This window comes from Aedes aegypti, chromosome 1, assembly GCF_002204515.2.
Source record: "Aedes aegypti strain LVP_AGWG chromosome 1, AaegL5.0 Primary Assembly, whole genome shotgun sequence".
Classification (NCBI taxonomy): domain Eukaryota; kingdom Metazoa; phylum Arthropoda; class Insecta; order Diptera; family Culicidae; genus Aedes; species Aedes aegypti.
This window is the reverse complement of record NC_035107.1, coordinates 158,116,523-158,132,721: the sequence shown is the minus strand read 5'-3', so window position 1 is coordinate 158,132,721 and position 16,199 is coordinate 158,116,523. Positions and strand designations below refer to the sequence as shown.

General features: G+C 37.2%; 1 long non-coding RNA gene across 1 annotated transcript in view; it reads left to right on the top strand.

Annotated features, from left to right (window-relative positions):
* Positions 1–777: 777 nt before the first annotated feature.
* The window catches only part of LOC110678771, a 50,350-nt gene continuing 34,928 nt past the window's right edge, over positions 778–16,199 (top strand). Inside the window, exon 1 of the long non-coding RNA XR_002501928.1 lies at positions 778–1,375. This is a non-coding gene — a long non-coding RNA (uncharacterized LOC110678771). The remainder of the gene's footprint in view (positions 1,376–16,199) is intronic.

Genomic DNA, 16,199 nt, shown 5'->3' with positions numbered 1-16,199 from the left:
ATCACAAAAAAGTTTGATAAATAATACTTTAAATTTCATGCAAACATCAATGAAAACAGTGTTTTATACAACATTGGCGTCCTGTAGCTAAAAATTGTGACGTGCAGAAACATTTCTAAGAACGGCATCAGATACAGCAATCCCTAATCTACTAGAGACTCTTAATTTGATCCTTGAGACACGCAAAAATGTCATTTTTGTTACGCTGCGTTATCTTTCTATAGCTAAGATATTTAAGATTGAGATGTCAAATAATGTTGAGAAGGATAGAGTATTCAACTGTCCTAGATTCAGGTCATTCAGATGAGTTGAAAATGGAATGATCATAGGAGGCTTTGCAAAGAGAAAAGTGTCAATATTTTGAAGACTCAAATCAGTCTTTCTACGAAGCACAGAAGCTAAGTATCATCAGCTTGGCTTCCTCCAGTCCCAACGCCTTCTACTTGTTTCAAAAACATCAAACGTAAAACTCTCAGATGTAGAACATCAATATTGCAATTTTTCTTTGAAATACTATCAATGTAACCTAGTTCTACGGTGATTGAACTGAAACTCAAAAAACATCTCACCAAAAGTAGCTGGGACAATTTTTTGAGGTCATACGAATCTTGAGCCTCTGGTACGTTTTAACTTTTAAGACCCCAGAACCATATTGCGCAATAAATTTGTGGTGTCACATTTTGATCATTCCTATGCTGTCTTTGCGCGTACCCAGTAGCTCCATGCCGGCGTAAAAACTTCAACTGTAGCCCCTACAAAACCCATTCAAACTGAAAATGCTCCGGGGCCCCCAGAGGTGTAGTTCGCGTCAGTCGCTTTTCAGTCGAGTACATTCTCCGGACGCGGTTAAACGTGCTTTGGATCGGCGCGCGCGCTCAAAACTTCACGCTTACATGAGTAACTAAAACAATAACAGAGCTCTGCTCAACAGTGCCCAAGGGTTGGAAGAATTCTCTACGAGGGAGTGCAACAGCAGTTCACATTAGAGTAAAAGTTACCTTCGCCATGGTTCAGTGAGAAAAAAGTCACCTAAGGTTACACGTTATGTTCTGTGTGCTGCACATGGCCGGCATCCGTATTGTTGTTTGAATGAGTGTGAAAAAAAAAACCTTTGAAAAGGGAAGTGATTTTAATTTGAAATGTTTGGCGGTTTGTTGTCCGCTATATGAGGAGAAGTTGTGCCGTTTGCTGTTTAATTTGTGTGCCGGTATGCTGTTATGATACCAGAATCTGTGCCCTGTGTGTGACTGACTCATCGGATGAAGCAACAGGTGGAAAGTTCAAACCCGTTGTTGGTGTCTGGATTTCTCGGAAATTGCAACTATCGGATTACTGTAACGCTGCGCTAGCTTCTTCAGTTGACATGCAGTTAAAGGTAATTAAAACACGCGGAAATGCATAAATGCTTCGGCTGCTAATTTGCGTCTTCTATGCAATTCTAAGACAATGCAAATGCTCACTCTACACCGTTTGAACCATTTAACAGGAAGTTTGAAAACTATCACACTTACACAGCGAAGAACTTGAACGATAAACACTGCACATAACTTCTTCGTGATGCATTTTCAAAAGATGGAGAAAAAATCTTCTTATCAATCGAGCATACTGTAAGATATATGTGAATGTCACATATGTGTTTGACTAATTCTTACCTCCACGGTGCACAGTGATGCGAAGGCGAAAAATAGTCGAAAAACTAAGTTTCACTGTTTATTCCTAAAATATTTTTGTACTTTTATACAATAATTGAATAGTCTTTTTCCAAGATTTCAAGAAGATTGATTGAAAATTGCAGTTTTCAGAGCACTTTAAAGAACATGATCGACATATAAAACATATGGGGAAAACCAATTGAAATTCAACTTAGTTTTTAAATGTGAGCACACACTGGTCATAATATGAAGATTTTTCTGTTAAGTTTAGGTTAATCCTAACCGCATCTTGCGCAAACTTGCGCAACATATGTTTTCTGTACTTTGAGATGCGACAATACTAAGTACGGACATAATGAGTGTAATGAATACTTCTGTTTGGGTGCCAATAAAAACTATATTTGTTCAAAAAATATTCAATAAGATACTTATATAACGGTACTGAAAGATTCCATCTTCAAACCATTCATTAGCTGGGCTCAAGTGCTGTATAGCTTGACGAAGCCAATATCACATTTTGAAAACATAAAATTCTATAAAAAAAATAATACAGTCAAACCTCCATGAGTCGATATTGAAGGGACCATCAACTCGTGGAAATATCGAGTCATGGAACAGCTATTCTTTGGTAAGCTGTTTGAAGGGACCATCATAGTAACCATGATTTTATGTTTTTAGTATGGTTCCATGAGTCGATATCGAGTAATGGAACATCGACTCATGGAGGGATGACTGTATAAAAAATCACCCAAACACGGGTCAACAATGCGACGATAATGAAAAGTTCCAATAAATGTGCAATCTGGTCTATCAGAGTAACAAAACTTCATAAGAATATGATTAATCGATTTCAAGACTTTTTTCCAACTTTTGTGTGGAGAGGAATCACTGTGCGGTGTTAAAATGCCGATTACTATTAAACTTCCATGCTCCCCAGACATTTTTACAATTTTCTGTCAACGAAACTTTTCCCATACATTTTGTTTGGGACAGTGAGCTGCAAAATAGCTTTTCTTGAATTTGGTATGGCAATTTTGTAGTTTTACTCAAGGGTCCACATATTTTTAAGATTTGAGATTTCAACAAATTTCGGGAACCGCGTGCGTATGCTAAAGTTAAAAAACTTTCTCATTCATAAATTTAAAATATTTTATATTCTTGTAATTCCCATTGTTTTGAGCAGGGACGAAAAAAATCATGCTCACTATACTACTCACTATGCTATATAATCCTGCGGCAAGCGCTTTGCCAATCTTTGTTGTGTTGTCAAGGTGAGGATAAAAACAAATAAAGATCAACGTAGACTCTACCCAGCAAGTGTCGATATAGGCGAGGGTAGATTGAGTATTTTCGTCCCTGGTTTTGAGTATTTTTAAAAGAAAAACATTACAATATCTTGAAGGTAAAAAGTATCACTGGAAACAAAATTGCTATATGATGGTTAGCTTGCTCTTTTCAATCCGATTCGAATGATTCGGAGTCATTTTTGAAATCACAGAACAAAACTGATTCTTCAATTTCGAGTTTTGATTGATATCATGATACCTATTTAGCCTAGAATTCAGTCTCACAAATAAAGAATGGATTGCAAAAAAATATATAATTGTGAAACTTCTGGATTGATAAGTGAATATACCGCTTTTCAAATATTATTGGCAACTATAAATTAAGTTCTTATTCTTATTCATTGCATTAGCATTAGCATTGAGCATTTTGCACAGATTCGTAGGTGGTACAGTCCTTGATCATTGTATGAGGGTTGTCTCCTTCCCGTCCGTTACCAAAGTCAGAAGTTTGAGACTAATCTCTTACTCTTAGACAAGATTGACGTATCCTCCAATAATCGAGAGCTGTCCTGGCCAAGTTCTTGCGAAAGCTGGGGAATGGGAATGATTGATTGAACACCTACTTAAAAAAATGCAGAGAACTCTACGACCTCTCATAGGTGTTAGGGGCAGTGATTCATTTCAAACTGAACGCGAGCCAAAAGTGAATTGAACGCGTTCCAATTTTGCACGAGAACGCAGCAAGCATTGAACTCTCGAGCAAGATTCTGCCACTGCTCATGAAGCGGACTGTTCCACGGGCCTTGCGGTGGTTGATGAGGAAGCTGCTGCTGTTGAAGAAACTGTGGATGTCCATTTGGATGTTGATTCCGACCAGATGGGACGTGTCCCTGGTTGTCATCCACGTGCTGTTGCCCGTCCATTGTGCTGAAAGTGCGCTTTCTTTTGTTCAGCGGCGGCGTCTTGGTGAAAATTCGATCGCGTTTTCCCTACGCGAATTTCTCGGCAAAACTCACGAAATACTCGCGTTCTCGTCGCCACTGTTGTAACGTGACAAGGTGAAAACTACTCTAATAAATTTATAATAAATTAACGTTTCAACCTAAAGAAGTTTATTTCGCGGGACACTTTAAAACTTGGTTTCTTCATTGCGAGACAATAGAACATACTACAATTGAACAGACATTGATTGTTATGGTATTGGCACATACGACATCGATCCAGATGACAGTCGCCTATCAACGGTGAGCCCTGTGGTAGCTTCTGGGGTAGAGTTGCCAGTGTCCCCAACAGCTTAAATTTTTTCTTTGCTCCTCTATGCACTTTTTTTTTTTTTTTTTTTTTTTTTTTTTTTTTTTTTTTTTAATTTCTTTATTAGTATCATTCCAAACATTACATTCATTATTTCTTATATCTAGGTGTTCTGTGTTATTAGACAACACTATCATCCTAATTTGGTAAAACAAATCTAAGATTTTATTAACATTTTGTTAACAACATATAGAAGATTGTAACGATTTTTGCCTGAAATTATTGATTATTTTATTTGACATTTGTTCCAATGTTTCAACATTGGATATCCTATGTAACTCATTGGTACTATACCAGGGAGGAAGCCTCAGAATCATTTTCAAAATTTTATTTTGAATCCTCTGCAGAGCTTTCTTCCTGGTATTACAACAGCTAGTCCATATTGGTACAGCATACAACATGGCTGGCCTGAAAATTTGTTTGAATATCAAAAGCTTGTTCTTAAGACAAAGTTTTGATTTTCTATTAATAAGGGGATAGAGACATTTTACATATTTGTTACATTTGGCTTGAATGCCCTCAATGTGATTTTTGAAAGTTAAATTCTTATCTAGCATGAGTCCTAGATACTTAACTTCATCTGACCAATTTATTGGAACCCCTCTCATCGTGACAACATGTCTACTTGAAGGTTTCAAATAAAGAGCTTTTGGTTTATGTGGGAATATTATTAGTTGAGTTTTGGAAGCATTAGGAGAAATCTTCCATTTTTGCAAGTATGAAGAAAAAATATCCAAACTTTTTTGCAATCGACTACAGATGACACGCAGGCTTCGTCCTTTGGCGGAGAGGCCTGTGTCATCCGCAAACAAAGATTTTTGACATCCCTGAGGTAACTCAGGTAAGTCAGATGTGAAGATATTGTATAATATTGGTCCCTAAATGCTGCCTTGGGGAACACCAGCTCTTACAGGAAGTCTTTCAGATCTGGAGTTCTGATAATTAACCTGAAGTGTACGATTTGACAGATAACTTTGAATTATTCTAACAATGTATGTTGGAAAATTAAAATTTTTCAATTTTACAATCAAACCTTCATGCCAAACACTGTCGAATGCTTTTTCTATGTCTAGAAGAGCAAGACCAGTAGAGTAGCCTTCAGATTTGTTGGAACGGATCAAATTTGTTACACGTAAAAGTTGATGAGTGGTCGAATGTCCATGGCGGAATCCGAACTGTTCATTGGCAAAAATTGAATTCTCGTTGATGTGGGCCATCATTCTGTTCAAAATAACCTTTTCAAAAAGTTTACTGATGGAGGAAAGCAAACTGATTGGACGATAGCTAGAAGCTTCTGCAGGATTTTTGTCTGGTTTTAAAATTGGAACAACCTTAGCATTTTTCCATTTGTCAGGAAAATATGTTAATTGAAAACATTTGTTAAATATATCAACTAAAAATGATAAGCTACTTTCTGGAAGTTTCTTGATGAGGATGTAGAAAATTCCATCATCGCCAGGAGCTTTCATATTTTTGAATTTTTTAATAATAGTTCTCACTTCTTCCAAATCAGTCTCCCAGGCATTTTCGAAAACGTTCTCTTGATTGAGAATATTTTCGAACTCCTGAGTAACTTCATTTTCAATTGGACTAGTAAGTCCTAAATTAAAATTGTGCGCACTTTCAAACTGCATAGCAAGTTTTTGAGCTTTTTCGCAATTAGTTAGTAATAATTTGTTTTCCTCTTTCAATGCCGGTATAGGCTTCTGAGGTTTTTTCAAGATTTTAGATAATTTCCAAAAGGGCTTAGAGCCGGGGTCCAATTGAGAAATTTTATTTTCAAAATTTTTGTTTCTTAAATCTGCAAAACGTTTCTTGATGTCTTTCTGCAAATCCTGCCATATAATTTTCATAGCAGGATCACGAGTGCGTTGAAATTGCCTTCTCCTCACGTTTTTAAGACGGATCAAAAGTTTAAGATCATCGTCTATAATCACGGATTCAAATTTTACTTCACATTTTGGAATTGCAATGTTTCTGGCTTCAACAATGGAATTTGTTAAAGTTTCAAGAGCATTGTCAATATCAATTTTAGTTTCTAAAGAAATGTTAACATCAAGATTAGAGTCAACATACGTTTCATATATATTCCAGTCGGCTCGTAAATAATTGAAAGTGGAGCTGATAGGATTGAGAATCGCTTCATGCGATATTTGAAATGTAACAGGGACATGATCAGAATCAAAATCAGCATGAGTAACTAATTGGCTACAAAGATGACTAGAGTCGGTTAAGACCAAGTCAATCGTAGATGGATTTCTAGAAGAGGAAAAACATGTAGGGCTATCAGGGTATTGGATTGAGAAATATCCTGAAGAGCACTCATCAAATAAAATTCTGCCGTTGGAATTACTTTGAGAATTATTCCATGACCGATGTTTGGCATTAAAGTCACCAATGACAAAAAATTTTGACTTATTGCGAGTTAATTTTCGCAAGTCAGTTTGAAGCCAATTAACTTGCTGTCCAGAGCATTGAAAAGGCAAATAGGCAGCTATGAAAGTATATTTACCAAACTGTGTTTCAACAGAAACACCTAAAGTTTCAAAAACTTTAGTTTCAAATGACGAAAACAGTTGATGTTTTATACGCCTATGAATGATGATTGCAACTCCCCCACATGCCCCATCAAGTCGATCATTACGATAAACAAAAAAGTTAGGATCTTTTTTAAATTTGGATCCAGGTTTTAAATAAGTTTCGGTAATAACTGCTATATGTACGTTATTAGCTGTAAGAAAATTAAACAGCTCGTCCTCTTTACCATTCAGAGAACGAGCATTCCAATTTAAAATATTTAAATTATTATTTGGATCCATTAGAAAAACGTAATCCAATAACAATTTGATTAGTAAATTTTACACCTACTTGGACTGCTTCAGTCATAGTGGTGGCTTTGAACATTGCATCAATCATTAGATTCAATTGTTCAGTTAGAAAATTAAAATCAGAGGCAGACATATCATCTGATGATTTCCCATTGGAATTTTCGGTAGACGAAGAAGCGGGGTAGGAGTTACCTGTGGCGGTAGGGTGTTTTCCATTTGATTTGAAACAAGTAGAATGGGTACTCATGGAACGAACAGGGGAAGAGTTCAAATTACCTGCTACGATATCGGCAAAGGATTTACCGTGGGTAGATACATTCGAAATTGAAAGATTCGAACGGCTACCCGACGGATTAAAATTAGTTTGTGAATGAGCATGATTATGATTTTCCTGGTGGGTATGATTCCTAATCAAGCGATCGTTAACTGAAAAATGAGCATTGTTCGATACTCTACCAGGCAAATTCCGGAAACGACCGTTATCGTAACGGATATTATCCTTCATCTGCTTGGCACGAGCCTCAACGACTCTTTTGCGTGAAATGCATTCCCAAAAGTTAGCTTTGTGAGGGCCCTTGCAATTGGCGCATTGAAATTTTCTGGTATCTTCTTTCACAGGACAGTCGTCCTTAGCGTGAGAAGAACCTCCGCAAATCATGCATTTAGCATCCATGCGACAATTTTTTGTACCATGACCCCACTTTTGGCACCGACGGCACTGAGTGGGGTTCTGGTAATTTCCTCCAGGTTTCTGGAAATGTTCCCACGTCACACGGACATCGAACATAAGTTTAGCTTTTTCTAAAGCTTTAATATTATTTAGTTCTTTTTTGTTAAAGTGAACTAAATAATATTCTTGATAAAGCCCTTTCCGAACAATGCCAGATTGGGTTCTCTTTTTCATAATGATTACTTGGACTGGGGAAAATCCAAGTAAATCATTTATTCCATTTTTGATCTCTTCAGGTGACTTATAGTCACTTGAGAGACCTTTCAAGACGACTTTGAACAAACGTTCAGTTTTGTCGTCATAAGTAAAAAATTTGTGCTTCTTCTCTTCAAGATATCTGAGAAGAAGTTCGCGATCTTTAAGAGTTTCCGGCAAAACGCGACAGTCTCCTTTCTTTGCGATTTGGAAGGAAACCTTGATTCCCCTAATGGAGTTCAAGATCTCCTGCCTAAATCCCCCAAATTCGGAACAACTGACCACGATAGGCGGCACTCTTTGCTTCCTCACTTGAATCAAAGAGCCTGGGCTAGAGGCTGCTTCGATTTGGTGTTCGGAAAATTTGTCTAGAGCATCGAACTGATTGCTCATTTCAATACAATTATTCATTTCACCCTTGGAAGAAACTTCGCATTCCGGGGAAGCGTCCTTTCTTCCATTCTTGCCACGTGTAGTGACAGTTTTAAAACCCACTTTTTTGGAAGGAAGTAGTGAATTCAGAGATTCACCCTTCCTTTTGTTAGTTGTTGATACCATGTTTAGTTAATAAACGAGAAAGACGTGACCTTCGAGAGGTTTTTTCCCTAGACGGTGTCCAAGAAGGATTACCACCGCTAGCTTTCGCCAACGGGTCCAACGAAAAATCGAAGGCACGGGTCCAAACAAGGATCGTAAAGGGATCAATAGTAGAAAAAATAGTACTGAAAAGTACTGTTTAAGTAGCACTGAAAAGTACCGTTTTTAATTTTAGCACTGAGAAGTACTGTTTGTGTAGCACTGAAAAGTACTGTTTTATTGCTTTAGGTAGTTTTTAAGAAAACTTCCAAGAGCAGAGAGAATTCGTGTACGCACAGCACGAAGGTACGATGCGCACTGACCTCTATGCACTTAATTTTTGTCAACGTTTGTCCTACCGATGGCTCAGAACGTAGACGCGCCTCTGCTACGTACCTAACTGGAAACTTTCCAGCTCAATCAACTGGCATCGACTCCTGTAGCTTGGTAATAGAATGGATCATGTCATGGTAACCGGCGAAGTGCAAAACGGATGTAGCACCGTTGAGCAGATACGATCCTAACTGAACCGTTTTGATAGTACGGATTCCAAACCGCTGAGCAATACTCGAGTGTAGATCTGACCAGTGAGCAGTGCACATTGTTGAAGTCCTCAGCAATACGGATGATAAAGCCCATGGTTCTATAAGCCTTCTCGACTACATATGAAACATGTTGTCTAAACGTCAATTGAGATTCCAGCACAACTCTCTCCCAGGTCTCACGGTTGCATACAGCTTGTATGCGAAGATAACTGGATCCCGAATTTCATGAAGATTGCCAGGTATTGTTGAAGGTTATTTGCATTTGCAAAATGATAGCCTGGGACCTTTAAGTACATAGTTTACGTCGGTGAAATAGAGAAGAAATATCGAAGGACCCAAATGACTTCCATAAGGAACTCCAGAAGCGGCCAGAAAGTCGTTGAACTTGAAACTTCCGAAAGTAACGGTCAATTTACGACCGGCGAGGTACGAACTAAATTGACCCAGTATATTACCGGATTTTATCGAAGGCCGCCGATAGATCTGTATTCATAAAATCCCTTTCAGCTCTTTCGGTCGAACTATCAACGTGAAGCACATGAGATTGGTAGTGGTCGATATACCAGAGATGAATTCATGTTGATCGTCACTGATGAGATGTTTGCAGTACGACAGGGGCGGGTCTGTGGTGACAAGTGGTTCAGGAAGGATTTCATCGCTGAAAGTGCTGGCAAATGTTATTAACAAAGTGTTAATAAATGCTTAATTTAGTTTTACCAAATTACGATGATAAAGTTTTCTAACACACAACACCTAAATATAAGGAATTAATGTAATGTTTGGAATGATATTAATAAAAAAATTGAATTGTGTTTTGAAATTTCTAGAAGCATTTGAAAATTGATTTGCTTGGAACTTCTCGCATAGGGTCAATTGTAGTAATTACCTCCGTAGTCGCGAATGCGGGAAGGTTTTATGGCAGAGAGGCTTTCTTTTTGGTTAACATACTGCCTACGTATCACGCGTGAGGAAAGGCGCGCTGTAATCATGGAAGAATGGAAGCGCAGGGTAAGCAAATGCTATAAACGAATAAATCAACTGTGATGGATTAAGAGTGGAAGATGGAAACACGTGAAAGATACAACTACAAATTACGAGGAAAAAGACGGGCCTGGGATTGAACCCATGACCTTCTGTTTATGAAACAGAAGTGGCAGCCATTAGACCACCCATCCAGTCCTAACACTTTGAGCATAGTATTACACTGATATTCAAGGTTAAATAATTTAAATATCAAAATTTAACAGTGAAAATTAATTTTTGAATTCAAGTAAAGTTGTTGAAAATATAAAAAATCTAAAACTGTGCTAAAGCAATAATCGCCCATTTTTTTCCCAAAATGCCAAAATCCCCAATGGGATCTCTACCCGGTATATTTTTTTTCTTAGGGGTGTTCACTTAATGTTGCGTAAAACAGCGTAAAACTAAAATCGCGAATTAACTGCAAGGAATTATTTAAAACGAAATATTCCCATTTTGACACTTGAGTACTAAATCTAGTATATATTGAAAATTCATTAAATTTTCTGTTTAGTTTTGATCGTAAATATTGGAATAAATTTGATTAGAATAGTAAATTGAATATTCTGTTCAAGATCTCAAGGATTGATGGTGATAAAATGTATCAAATTGTACTGGACGGGTGGCACTCGAATCGTTTAGAATATTGAAAGTAAAATAGTAGTAATGTGCGAGATTTTCTGAAACTAATCGAACGAGTATCCAGGCATAAAGCAAGATTAATGATTGCAGAATAAACAATGTTTATTTTGAATTTATTGTGATATTTTGTTCCGGGTTATATTGAAGGTTTATATGCAACGAACTGATAAACCTATTTTTTTACAAACTTGAATGCTCATAAACGCTAATAAACGGAATATCAATTTCATGATGAAGACTCTATTCCTCAGTTTCCGCATAAACGCAAAAGCTCTTGGTTTGCAATTTAATCTATTGTCGCACTACATGTGTGTAAAAGAAATAATTGTCTCAGGTCTACAAATTAGAGTTTTTAGCCTGTAGTTAACATTGTCGATCTCGTCCAGCAACCTCACCAGTAGGGTAGAAGCACTGGTTTTGGCCATATGCCAGTTATAGCCATAGTGGATTATCCATCGTTTTACACAGGCTTTGGAAAATTTAACGATCATTTTTTCAGCCCATTTATCCGCCTGCATTCATACAACACGCATGACATTTAACGTTCGTTGAAGATAACGAACCATAAACTAAAACAAGACAGACACACACCACCCAATGTTTGGCCCTGATCACTGTGTGTCAACACTTGTAACATTCGCTGATCCACACTCATTCTGATCAAGAAACAGAAGCGAATATTTTTTTATTTTCTGTGCTATGTTTGCAACCAAAGGGGTGTTCAATGGTCCAATAGATTATAATTAGGTTGTTAAAGGCTGCATTATCAGTAAATATGAAAGTTATTACCAATTTTATGCACAACATAAATCACCCGAACGACTCGATACTGTTGCAATCTGTGAGAGTTGCTGCTCTCGAACGCTCTCATGGCACGTACCAAACGAGAGAGTGAATGTTTACATTCATAGGGCTCTCCGAATGTGATGTGCCACGAACTTCTATGGTTCGCGAACTGTTACACTTTCCGAATATGGTTCAATCGGCTCATTCTGATCGAAATCCAAACACTGGTTTTACATAGCCAATCAGCATGAAAACTTTTGTGTTCAGTAGATCACATTCACATGATAGAGCTACATTCATTTACTCGTCCAAATTGATTGAAAACATAAGAAAAACAATTAATTCTCCTTATAATTTTAATTCCCATACACCTAATTTAGCCAGGGCACTCCTAATTTTGCCACTCTCAGGTGGCATCCACAAATTACGTAACGCTCTAGGGAGAGGGGGGGAGTAGGCTCAAGCGTTACGGCTCATACACAAATTTAAAAATTTTCATACAAAAAGCGTTACGGTGGGGGGGAGGGGGTCAAAAATTTCCAATTTTAGCGTTACGTAATTAATGGATGCTGCCTCATGAGAAATCAATGCGATTGGCCAATTTAGGAACCGAAGTTAAATCGCTGCCCAAAACTGGTTCCGTTTGCCCATATTGACCAACGGGATTTTCAAAGCGAAAAAATGGTTTTAGCTCAGTTTTGATATTTTACATACATAATATGGATTGGAAGCTGGCATTTGACATATTTGTAGTATAAATACGGCTTCACATTTAATTTTTATTGACATTTTCTCTTAGGCTAGCCAAAACCAGTGCTTTTACCCTACCCTCCAAAAGAAGAAATTGTACGAATCAGCTCAATAAAATATAAAATCTCTTGCAGTTCAGAGAGTAGCAGTTTTTGCACCTGCTTCCACGTAGCTTTTCAAAACGATCAGCACTATGCAAATGACTGCACCTTGAGACTGAATCTGATAGGAAATCTCCGTAAGTCTTTATTAAAGCCTGATTTGCTGCTGAACAGGAATCGCTCAAGAAATTTCTCGCCGATTCCTTGCAGAAATTTTCTACAGCGACGCCCATTTGAACTGACAGTTCTTTTCAACTGTGTACTGCGATCAGAAAAAAGCGATTCCTTGATCGATTCCTAGCAGGAATTTCCCATGCATCAAGATAGGCCGAGAAATTACTTGTCAGCAGCGAATCAGGCTTAAGGGGACACGGAAGACCGTGTTATTTTCCCTATCTTTCGTCTCACTCTAACAATTATCATCAAAACTTTGTGGAAGCAAATCTCGAGTTTTAGTGAACCGATGAAGCTGAAAATGTATCGGGTTGTGCACTACATATATAGAATCATAGTGATACATTTTTCGCATCGATATATGGAGTGGTTCTTGAGATTTGCTTCTTGAAATGGATAGGGTGATTATGATGACGTCCCGTGCGGCCTTAAGCCACAAACATCTCTCCGCTAGAATCAGAAAAATAGTGCAGAATGTTAAGGCGAAGTAGGCCGTCATTGAAATTTGTACGCGTCGTTAATGATTGTTGCTAATTCACCTCACAATTTTCAATCAAAGAAAGTCAGTTGGGTTTGCTCTGACACAGCTGAAAAAGTATCAGCATACTTTATGCATGTTACCGCGTACAGTGATACTTTTTAAGGTCAATATAAACTATCAACACTGAGTTTTATCACTTTGAAATGCAAGCTGAAAAGTCATCATTGTTGTCAAAACGAATGACGGGCTACTCAGCCTTAATAACACAGCGCAACAAAAATGACATTTTTGCGTGTCTCAAGGATCAAATTATGTGTCTAGTAGATTTTGGGTTGCTGAATCTGATGCCGTTTTCAGAAATTTCCCAGCACGTCACAATTTTAAGCTACAGGTCGCCAAAGTTGTATAAAACAATGGTTTTATTGATGTATATCTGAAATTTGAAGTATATTTTATCAAACTTTTTTGTGATACCATCCACCAAGCATGCAAAAGATGACTTAAATTTTCGTTTTAGATATATTTTGGTTGAAATTTCAATTTAGATTAAACCGATTTTTTCAACATGCTTGCAGTCTCCATACATAATTCTTCGTTTCTCTTATGTGGCAAAATACAATACTTTTTTAAACCATCAAAAATAACTTTTCCGTATCAAAACTTTGATGATAAGTATTGTTATACACATAAAGTTTGAATTCTGTGGCAAATTATGCAAATAAATTGCCTTAGAAGCTGGCAAACTTGCATGCAAGTTGGCTGAAATAGTCAATTTTTGCATTTTCAACAATCAATATCTGAAAACGGCAATGGATTTAGCAACCCTTAATTAAGTAAATAGAGGTATTTCGATGCTAGAGACCGCAGTTTTTCGTGTTTCGCAGTGTAATTATCAATTAATTTCCTCTTATTTGGTAATCCTCTTATCATAATAAATTTTACATCTTTTTTTATCACATCTAGTATCTTCCCAAGAATAAGTAAGTCACCAAGGTAATGACGTAACCACGAAATATAATTCGTAAGGTGCCTTACTCAACGAGATAGCGTACTGCGGTTGAACCTGCGGTTGAACTCCAACGGTGTTATGAACAGTAGAATAGGCCACTTAACCTTGTTCCCACAGTGGCGTGGTGTGGAGGTTTGTCCATGTTCCGCCGACTTTAGTCACCGCATTTCAAGTGGATAAATGATATACCTACCTAGTCACCAGTTTGAAATGTTTGGGTACGAAATTAATACGCACCGTCTACGAGTGCGTAGATTAAACACATATAATTATCACTCTTATTTACGATCAGCAAATCATTCAACTACGATAAGCCTCAACAATGGAGACTTCTTGATTGATGTATGTATCCATTTGTCAAAGTCAATCATTTATAAAAACCTTTGCGACGTGACCTACGATTAGTATTTATATTTTGAAAAACTCTTAAAACCTAGGATTAGTTTTATGATAATTGCCAAACATTTCTTTCTGAAAACGGCTTTAGCATTCTACAATAAGATTTTGATAAATCTTGATCTATTTTTGGAAAAAAAATGCAAAGAAAATACATCTTGCGGTATTCTCAATTCGTCGTATCGTTTCCATTTTATGTCGCAATCAGTTTCCAGATTGGTCTCACAACTTACGGCTCACTGTTATATAGTGAGTGGTCAAAACACAACGTATCAACGCTATAATAAAATGTTTTACTAGAATATATAGATCTGGCATCTCCCTCCACTCCTTCAACATGATGGAATATACAAATTTCCTTTAAAATTCATTGTTCGCCATCAAAATTCAGCCCAAACATATAAACACAATTCCTTTTGACCGAACATGCTCATGGAAATATCGAGTCTTAGAAACGAATACCGTAATTTCGTGTGAAATTGATAATTTGTAACATTTTCTTGTCTGTTTTCTATAATTTATTTATTTATTTTATTTGTTCCACCGTCTTCGACTACGAGTCGTACAGACTGTAACTTAAAATTATTTATCTAACATACATTTTGCATTTATTATCATCACTATACATTTTCAATACTCATTTACACTGGCCAACTCTCATAAAACAAATCATTAAATTATATACAACAAATATTAACGAACAACATCTTATGCACTTACAAATATCAAAACAAACAAAACCAATTGACATGTTTTTACTTTATGAAAGTATAATTTTGAGGATGTTCATTATTCAGGATGGTTTCCATGTTTCATTCATACGATTTACGAACTCTCGAAATTTGATTTTTCTAGGCCAAGTAGATGCGCTCAATGCTATTGGTTTTAGATTCGCTTCCAACACTAATTTAAAAGACACGTAATCCAATGTATTAGTATTCTTGTGTTTTGGTACAAGCCTAACAACGTCGTTACAGCAAGATAGAGGAATCTTTAAAGATTGTGATACCATCACACTTATGTCATTTTCGGTTACACATTTATCGATATTAGAAAGGTAGATCGCAAATGTTTCACTTTCCGATGTTAGTGAAGAATGATTCGATGGCTTGGGTTGTACTGGTTCGCGAGAGGTCTCTTCATTTGTTTCGTCGGGAGGATTGGGTGACGACACAGGCGTAGAATGATGTGGTAGCACAGCAGTGGTAGTTGGTTTCTGGAGCATGTTGACGATCTTTGCTACAGTGCATTTCAGGTCGTGAATTTCCTCTTCAATCGGACGAGAGGCTTCCGTATTTGTAGTCGCATCGGCATTCGTTTTCTCCCTCATCCTGCAGAATAACACCATGCACGCATCGCAGATCCAAACGATGTTGGTGGACAACACACACAAGTCGGTTTCGGTAAGGCCTACACAATCCGCATGAAACCATTTGGCGCAATTTCCTTCACACACTGTATATAACTCACATTCAAACTTGATAGAAAGTGAGCATTTCTCGCAGTTCTTCGCCATTGTAATCAATAGGAGTGCAATTTAATTTCTTCGGATTATTGTCGTTTGAAGATTACAACGAAGTCGAAATCACACACTCATGAATCTCACTCATGATCACCAACTATTGCACTTTTTAAGCAATTGAATCAGCACTATTGATCGTTATCAACAGAGCCAATAAAAGCAACACGTATGGGCAGAACAGCTCTCACAAATGAT